The 10000-nt window shown below is 35.2% G+C and overlaps 1 protein-coding gene across 1 annotated transcript in view; it reads right to left on the minus strand.

Moving 5' to 3' along the window:
* LOC115216304 (LIM domain-containing protein WLIM2a) overlaps positions 1 to 10000 on the minus strand; it is a 53769-nt gene that overhangs the window by 20381 nt on the left and 23388 nt on the right. The gene's annotated exons all lie outside the window — the stretch shown is intronic.

A 10000-nucleotide genomic window follows, 5' to 3' on the forward strand; every position in this document is an offset into this window, starting at 1 on the left:
AGATAGATTAGATAGATAGATAGATAGATAGATAGATTGATAGATATATAGATAGATAGATAGATAGATAGAGATAGATAGATAGATAGATAGATAGATTAAATATTTGCGTTTTAAGACAAAAAAATGTGAAATGATCCTCTTACTGAAGTCGAAACTCACGCACACACACACTCACACACATATATATTGTATTATATTATATCAGATTATATTATATTATATTATATTATATTATATTATATTATATTATATCATATTATATTATGCTTCAAAACTTCCTCATATATACATACATGATCTCAAAAAGCAATTTTTTGTTGCAGTAGAGGATGTATGTGTATATTTGTATACTAACTGTTAGTGTCCTAGAATAATCACCTTGTCTCGTGGGATGGTAAAGTTAAAGGTATAAATAATCAGGAAAGTATATATTATTAGTAGGTAAGACTCAAGTAGAAAAACAAAGTTTCACACAAGTCTAGCTGCTAGTTAGTATACACAAATGTATGCGAACCAGAGTTTCTCACAAATCTGGATTATTACTTAGTTGCATATAAATGTGAGCGCGCCCACACAAATATTTACACACATAAAACACAGCTGTGAACAGTTTGTTTGTGTGTACCTGAGCCAGCTTTTGGTTATCTAGAACGTGCTGGTTAGGATACTGTGACGTTGTATCTTTTTTGCACACGTTTTTGTTCAAGCACAACTGAATTATCGCTGCTTAGTATGCCCATTCTATACGGGTTATTAGTTGGTAGACGAAAAACATCTAGCACTACCTAGCTCTAGGTTCTCTTAGTAAATTACAATTTATTGCAAACTTTTCGGTCAGGTCGAAGATAGTTTGCTTCTTTCCATTCTTGGAATCTTGGAAGCTCTGAAAAGTGTCATAAGCGCTGCCTGTCTCCATATTGGTAGACGAACTACATTTAGCACTATTTAGCTCTAGGTTTAACACTATCAAGCTCTAAATTCTCTTGGCAAGTTACACTTTATTGCAAACCTTCGGGGCAAGTCGAAGATAACTTGCTCCTTTCCACTCACCAACCTTGAGAAGCGTCATAAGCGCCGCCTGTCTCTATAACTGAGACATAAAAAAATTCGAAACATTGCGAGAGGTGAGGATCTGTAAATGTATGTCATTGCATCAATCAATGGTCCGAGTAGTACAAACTGTTGTGTCACGTTTAAAGACACTATTCTCTTCAACATGTAAATTAACTTCAAGATGAGAGAAAATTATATCTCAAAAAGCAAATTTTTGTTGCAATAGAGGATGTTAGTGTTTATAGCAACATTATAATACTCCAGTGGGAACCTCTGTGAAGTAGAGAAGCAGAAAATGCTTGATCCGAAGAAGAGATGGAAGATGCTAAATGTCAGCAACACGGTATTTAAATATTACGGAAATCGAATAGGAATTTTCCTTCACAATTTCATAGTCCATGTTTTATCCCACTTCGACACATCTTAGGCAAGCATCCTCTACTGTAGACACTATGACTGAACGAAAATTTGAAGACGGAAACTGAGAGATTATTACAGTTCTTGACTCGATGTTTGAATTTAGCCTGTCAATCCCCACCATATCGTTCTTCGATGCGTTTAGTAAGGTTTACCTTATCGAAAGCATTCGAAGCCAGATTTTCAGTCTGTAAATAACTTCTTTTGGTATTTCTACAAGTGAGGAAGATTCTAAGGATTGTAGGTTTTATCCTTCCAATGAAAAAAAAAAAACATTAATCCAAATATTTTATACGTCTACGAAAATGACCATGTTATGAAAAAAAAATGTGGTGTATTTCTTTCTACAATAGGCACATGGCTTAAAATTTAGAGGAAAGGAGCTAGTCTATTATATCGGCCCCAGCGATCGACTGTTATTCATTTTATCGACCCCGAGAAGATGAAAAGCAAAGTCGACCACGGTGCAATTTGAACTCAGAACATAAAGACGGTATAACCCTGCAAAGCATTTTGTCCGACGTGCTAACGATTCTACACGCTCGCTGGCTTAAAAAAAAAATTATAGTTCTTTCTACAATAAACACAAAACCTGAAATTTTGTGAGAGGAGGCTAGTCTATGACATTGACATCAGGCCTTGACTGATACTTATTTTAACAACCCTGAAAAAATAAAAGGCAAAGTCGACGACGGTGGAATTTGAACTCAGAGAATAAAGACGGTATAATGTCACAAAGCATTTTGTACGATGTGCTAACTTTTCTGGCAGATCACTGCCTTAAAAAAAAAAAGCGGTGTAATTGAAAACGAAATTGCGACAATCGAGCAACGAACCATAATTATATACAAGTGCCCCAGCACGGTCGCAGCCCAATCGCTGAAGCAAGTGAAAGCTGAAAGATGATGACGACTAGGAATGCGTAAATGAATCTACCTTATTCTAAAGAGAAATTAGCAGAGTACAGTGCAACTTGTTTACTCCATTTGTAGTTACTATAAAGGTATCTGTCGGTAATATATCAGAACACGGGGAACTTAACAGCGCCTCTTAGTCTGTGATTACAATAGATAAAGATAATTAATTTTTCTGCAAAATCAATCACCGAGTATATAAGAGGTGTGTGTGTGTGTGTCTGTGTGTATGTGTGTGTGTATATATTTGTATGCATATGTGTGTTATTCACCTTACTTCGAGCTGTGCGGATAATACCGGACCGACTTGGTGCTTCAACCTAAGTACCTAATCCAACTGAATCTCAATTATTTCTTATATATATATACATATATATGTGTGAGAGAGTGTGTGTGTGTGTGTGTGTGTGTGTGTGTATACACGCATTTATATATTTATGTATATATATATTATATGGTGGTGGTGGTGGTGGTGGTTAATGGTGGTGGTGGTGGTGGTGGTGGTAGTGGTGGTGGTGATGGTGGTAATGGTGGTGGTGGTGGTGGTGGTGGTGATTCAGAAAATATATTGAAATACTGAGACAGAAGAACAATTAGTAGATTAAGATTCAAAATTTCCTTCAGAAATTATTTATTGTAGAAAATACTTGGGTTCTTCATCAGGTTGCAAAACCTGTACACCGGAGTCTACAAAACATTTATTAACTGTTAGAGTACATAAGTGAACGAAAGCGCTGGAGTTTCAGGTCAGCGATATATATATACATACATACATACTACATACATACATACATACATACATACATACATACATTATATATATATATATATATAATATATATATATATATATATATATATATATATATATATATATATATATATAATGGAGAGAGCTAGAGAGGATACATACATACATACATACATACTAATACATACATACATACATAACATACATACATACATACATATTATATATAATATATATATATATTATATTATATATATATATATATATTATATAATGGAGGAGAGAGAGAGAGAGACATACATACATACATACATACATACATACATACATACATACATACATACATACATACATACATACGTTAATGTGTGTGTATGTATGAGGAATTTGAGCTTCGCCCTGTTAGCATAGAGTCTGTTCCTCTAGACTATATACACTGTCCAAAAGGAGTCTAAGCTTGCTCCTTCTTAAAATCATAATATATGTCTGTTTCTGAAAGACAAGTGTTTTTTTAATAAACACTTTATTATTCATTGTTTTGCAAGGAACTGTTTGATGGAGATAAAGATGGAGATCTCCGCACGCATGCGCCGAGAAATTTATCTCTATTTATGGCACTTGATAATGAGGTGCTTATGACAATACCGTCAGTTTTTAACGATCAGCTATCTCGAAAAACAAAGACAGATTTATTCCAAACAAACAGATAGTCTGTAAACGATTTACATGGAGCTAACAACGGAACCTCCACATGTCACACAACCTTCCAGAAATAGCAACCAAATTTCATTAAAATTAAACATCTTACTGCCTTAAAAACATGCAGATACAATGACTAATATAATTCCAGATCATATATCTACTCGGCCAGGACTGACCTGGGGTTAAATAAACAACAACTAATGGTATAACCTTTGAAAAATGATATCATTGAAGAAGATCTTAAGACCAACTTTTCAGCAGCTTCCCCAGAGCCCTTGGGGAAAGCCCAATCGTTGACGCAATGACCAGGCGCTCAAGATGTTTGCTAAGAGCTTAACAATTGCCGTGAGCACAGAAGTCAATTACATTTGTCAAAGTTGGAGAGGCAGCACGTTCATGACCAAAATTAAAGGTGGTCCTCCTCTGCAGAACCTTTGACTAACAGTTGCAGGTTCGATTTAGACAGTTGAAGTTTACACAGAATGCAATATCAATATTGCTCCAGCCAGACATGATCTTCACGTCCGAAACAACAAAACGACTAATCATGCAGGAACTTCACTACCCAGGGAAGAGTTTATTCACCAAGCCAATGAAGAGGAAATGTGCGAAGTATTATTAACTGGTGAAGGAGTTGGAAAACATATTATGAATCTCTAGTGGTTCTGTAGAGGCTCTGTAGGATGCCCACTCCGCTTGAAGTTCGCAATGGATTGGGATTTCCAGGTATGAGAATAAAGAAGAGGAGCGTTCAGTCTACATGCGATGCGTAGAAAGCCACCAGGTGCTTTTGCTTAAGAGAACTATCCAATGAACAGTTACTGCTGGACGCAAGTCGGAGTCAGGCCAATTCCGGCTGGGTCACCTAGATGTGGATGACTTATACTCTTTTACTCTTTTACTTGTTTCAGTCATTTGACTCCAGCAATGCTGGAGCACCGCCCTTAGTCGAGCAAATCGACCCCAGTACTTATTCTTTGTAAACCTAGTACTTATTCTATCGGTCACATTTGCCGAACCGCTAAGTTATGGGGATGTAAACACACCAGCATCGGTTGTCAAGCGATGTTGGGCGGGGGGACAAACACAGACACACATATATACGACGGGCTTCTTTCAGTTTCCGTCTACCAAATCCACTCACAAGGCTTTGGTCGGCCCGAGGCTATAGAAGACACTTCCTCAAGGTGCCACCCAGTGGGACTGAACCCGGAACCATGTAGTTGGTAAGCAAGCTACTTACCACACAGCGACAGACTCACCAGACTCGATGGCGTCAGGTTACATGCGTGGTGATGTATGTTCCAGCTCATCCAAGAAATGTATTATCTTGCACATATATATTAGTATAATGTGCTTAATATATTCTTTTATTCTTTTATTTGTTTCAGATATTTGGTTGCAGCCATGCTGGAGCACCGTATAAAGGGTTTTTTAGTCGAACAAATCGACCCCAGCAATTATTCTTTGTAAGCGCAGTACTTATTCTATTGGTATTTTTCTGAACCGCTAAGTTACGGGGACGTAAACACAACAACATCGGTTGTCAAGCGACGGTAGGAGAACAAACACAGACATAAACACACACATATAATTATTGCCATATATATTATATATATATATACGACGGGCTTAATTCAGTTTCCGTCTGCCAAATCCACTCACAAGACTTTGGTCAGCTCGAAGCTATAGTAGGGGACACTTGCCCAAGGTATCACGAAGTGGGACTGAACCCGGAATCATCTGAGTCGGAAGTAATCTTCTAACCACATAGCCACGCCTTTTCCAAATAACTTCCAACTATTTTATAGCGGACGAGTCATATCTAATTAGATATTTAATTTTGGTTTATCTCGTCATTTAGTTTCCGATCGGTTGACATTCCAGAGATGAAAGCTTAGCTTTGGTGGTTAGTGCATGGTTTCGGTGATGAGATGAAGTACTAAAATCAGCGAAAGGAGAAATAACAGGTTTATCGAATGAACGTTGATAGAGATGAAATGTAACTAGCTAGTTCAGAGGAACAAAAGCAGTTATAGTATCGATAGAAAAAGAGTAAGGACACAAAGAGGAGATCGAGATGCATTGACATGTGAGTCTTTGCCAATCGCCGGATAGAATTCTCCTGAGTGAGATCTTGGTTGTCTGTACATACAGTAGCAGCACCATCCAAGATGTGTTCGCAGCATTCCACCATGGAACACTGTGAAATATTATCTTAAGATGAAAGCTAAGAAGTAGTGTGTAACAGAAAATGCTTGGTCATACTGATATGGTAGTTATCTTGTATGAAGATCAAAGAAACAGAAATCATAATATTATAAGACAGTGAGATATCCACACCATTCAAAATAAAAGCTAATTAATGAAGGCAAAACTGCGGTATTCTAAAACGTAAACGGATCGCGGAGACGGCGGTTCAACTGGAGATTTATCAATTCTCGATAGTATTTACTATAGAATAAATTTTCGGATTATCTGAAAATTGGTTTTAAGCTAAATATGAACTCAAAGAATTTCAGGTGAGGAAGGATATGATGCAACATTCAAGTCTTACTCATTGGCATTTTCAGAAAGGAAAACAAATTTAGCTACTGAGATTACCAAGAACTTAACATTACTTGCAGACGATACCAGAAACGAAGACCCGCGGAAATATGATTCATCTCACCCCTTCCATTTTCCACACAATTTTGTTGGCAAAAACCAATTTGTTACGATGCAAAGGACCGGTAGGTTCCGAGAGAACTCGCTTCCAGTCCCACAAAACAAAAAATTGTATATAGTCATAGACTGGCGAATCTGTTCGTCGTCGGTTCGGTTCGAGTCCGTGATGTTGACAAGCCACAAAAATTGTGAAATATCGGTATTCATCACTCTTGTGCGAGACCGGAGGCGAATTGTCTCACCTGTCTATAACATTCAGGTGTTTTAACACCCAGTACTATGAGGGAAACGTTACCAGGGTGCTGTACGGCAGCGAACCGGCGAACAAGCAAAACACAAACATCGAGTATGTGCAGTTCGATAGTGTCTACAACACTAATGCTGCTTTTAACTTATAATTGAATACATATATATATTTTGTATATATATATATATATATATATATAATATATATATATATATATATATATATATTATATATATATATCTATATATAATATATACACATACATATATATATATATATATATATATATATTATATATATATATATATATATATATATATATAGACATATATATATACATATATATATATTTATACATATATATCTATATATATATATAATATACTAACTATATATATATATATATTATATATATATATAGACACAACATATTCTCAATATAAAATAGTGTACATTTAAACACGAGAAAACTACCCTTAACAGGTCATTTTTAAACGCTCAGTCAAAACGACCAAAACCACATTTTCGAAGGAAATGAAAAATGAAAAATAAAAACTTTTACCTTTTTTTTTATTTTTCATTCCCTTCGAAAATTGCTCTTAAATGTGGTTTTGATCGTTTCGACTGCTTCCTCTAGCGTGTAAAAAATTACCTGTTAAAGGTAGTTTTCTCTTGTGTTTAAATGTACAATATTCTATATTGAGAATATGTTGTCTATTGACTTTTTATACATGCTAGGCCACTGGTGGAGAAATTTCTAAAAATATTCGCTACTCTATGTATCTTACGAATATATATATATAATATATATATATGTATATATGACCTTCCTTAAAGAGATAGAGCGATTTAAAACTGATCATACATTTATTTCTCATCAGTTTAAAACATCAACGATATTTTGATCTTAGTAAAACTATAGTCTAATAATGTTTATATGTATCTGATATCACAGTTCTAAACCAAACTCCCATCCAAATCAAACTGCTTACTTCACTGTCTTCAACAGGCTCATATAATTCTAAAGGATTTGTGCATCCTGTTCATATTAAGATAATGCAGCTGGTTTAATGCTTATGATGACTATTCTGTTGATGCCTGACTTTTACAGGATAATATTACATACTTTTTTTTGTTAGTTTGTATTTTCTTGGGCTTATTGGAGTAGTTTTTAAATCTTTTTTAAAATTTCGCACGTGCACTATCTTAAATATTCCAGACAACTAGTATGTGTGTGTGTGTGCGTTATGTATGCGTATGTGTGTCTTCCAGTGTGTGTATGTGAGTATGTACGTGCATATATACATGTGTGAGTGTGTGTGTGTGTGTGTGTATGGTGTGTGTGTGTGTGTGTGTGTGTGTGTGTTTTGTGTGTGTGTGTGTGTGTGTGTGTGTGTGTGTGTGTGTGTGTGTGATACTCAACTCATTGGAAGCAAGCAAGGCGGAAATAAATTGAAATGTGAGAAATCCTGGCTGTGAGAGGAATATAAGAATGCAAACATATTACTTCTATACTTTTGATGTACGGGAAAGAGGTGAAGTCTCCCGATCGACCGTTTCATGGTCTGTTCGGCGCTCTTCAGAGAAGATGCATCCAGTTTCTTTCACTAACCAATGGCATAGAATATTCATCTACATATAAAGCAGTCGTGAATTAGGTTATTCTTAACCTGTAAATTTTCATATAGAGACATACAATATATCAAAATACACACAACACACACACACACAACCACACACACACACACACCACACACACACACATATATATATATATATAATATATATATATATATTATATATATATATATATATATATGTATTATTTATATATATATTATATATATATACATATATAGTAATCCCTCGCCATAATGCGGTTCACCTATCACGGTTTATTATTTAAGTTTACGTCGATTTCTCCGTGGTGTTGTTTTGCATTTATAATAAAATAAATATATACAATTTACAGTCGCAGGAGTGGCTGTGTGGTTAGTAGCTTGCTTACCAACCACATGGTCTCGGGTTCAGTCCCATTGCGGGGCACGTATACAGTACAGTACTGCTTCTACTTCGCGGATTTTCACCTATCACTGGGGTTTGGGAACGTAACACCCGCGATAGTCGAGTGATATATATATATATATATATATATATATATATAAGATGATCTTATTTACTGAATAATTAAATATTTTATTGATCTTTCGATTTCAAAGTTTTTAGATTTAATATTTATTAAAGACCGAATTCCTATTAAATTATATATCTATATACAAACATGTATTGTCGCAAGGTGAGTAGGGTGATGTAAAATCTATCTAGATTAATCTAGATCAGGCTCAAAATTAATGAGGCCATACAGAGCAGCAATGGTAAGCTACTACTACTACTGCTGCTGTTGCTGCTGCTGCTGCAGATATAATTTTAGACTATTCTTGCGGTTTGCAACAGAAACAGTTACAGACAGACAGACAGACAGACAGACAGACAGACAGACAGACAGATAGATAGATAGATAGATAGATACATGCATACATACATACATACATACATACATACATACATACATACATACTTACATACATACATACATACATACAGACATACATGCATACATACATATATACATGCATATAAAAATACAAATACATATACACAAACATACACATTTACATAGATATCGTGCACACACAGACACACGCGTACACTTACAAATATATACATATATATGTGTATGTATATATGTATATATATATATATATATATATATATATATATATATATATTGCCGTTCTCTAGCGAAAGTATTTACTCAACAAGTTTTGGCAATATCTTGCACCTGGTTGTATGTATACGTTATGTGCATGGTTTGCCTGCATAGGTGCGTGTGTATTTACATGTATGTGTATGAGTTTGTACGTATATGTATATGAGTATTTATTTTCTCATTGGCAGACAGTCCGTTTTTTTTAATCATTATTATTTTATTTTTTTCTTTCTTAAAAAGTGTGGGAGGAGCTGGTGGGAACGTTACCACTATCCGTTCTTGTAGGCGGTCTGTTATACAAGAACGTTGCTGGCGAGAGGATTCCTCTCTGCTCACTGAAAAACAAATCTGATCTGTTTGACGTGTTCAAGGTTGTTCTCATATAACGTACAAACTTTAACATCTGTTACCAGAACGGGGTTTCTCAAAGTTGCAAGGATTTGTATATAATTTAGCACACAAATATATAACATGTGA

Source organism: Octopus sinensis, linkage group LG1, assembly GCF_006345805.1.
Source record: "Octopus sinensis linkage group LG1, ASM634580v1, whole genome shotgun sequence".
In the NCBI taxonomy this organism is placed as follows: Eukaryota; Metazoa; Mollusca; class Cephalopoda; order Octopoda; family Octopodidae; genus Octopus; species Octopus sinensis.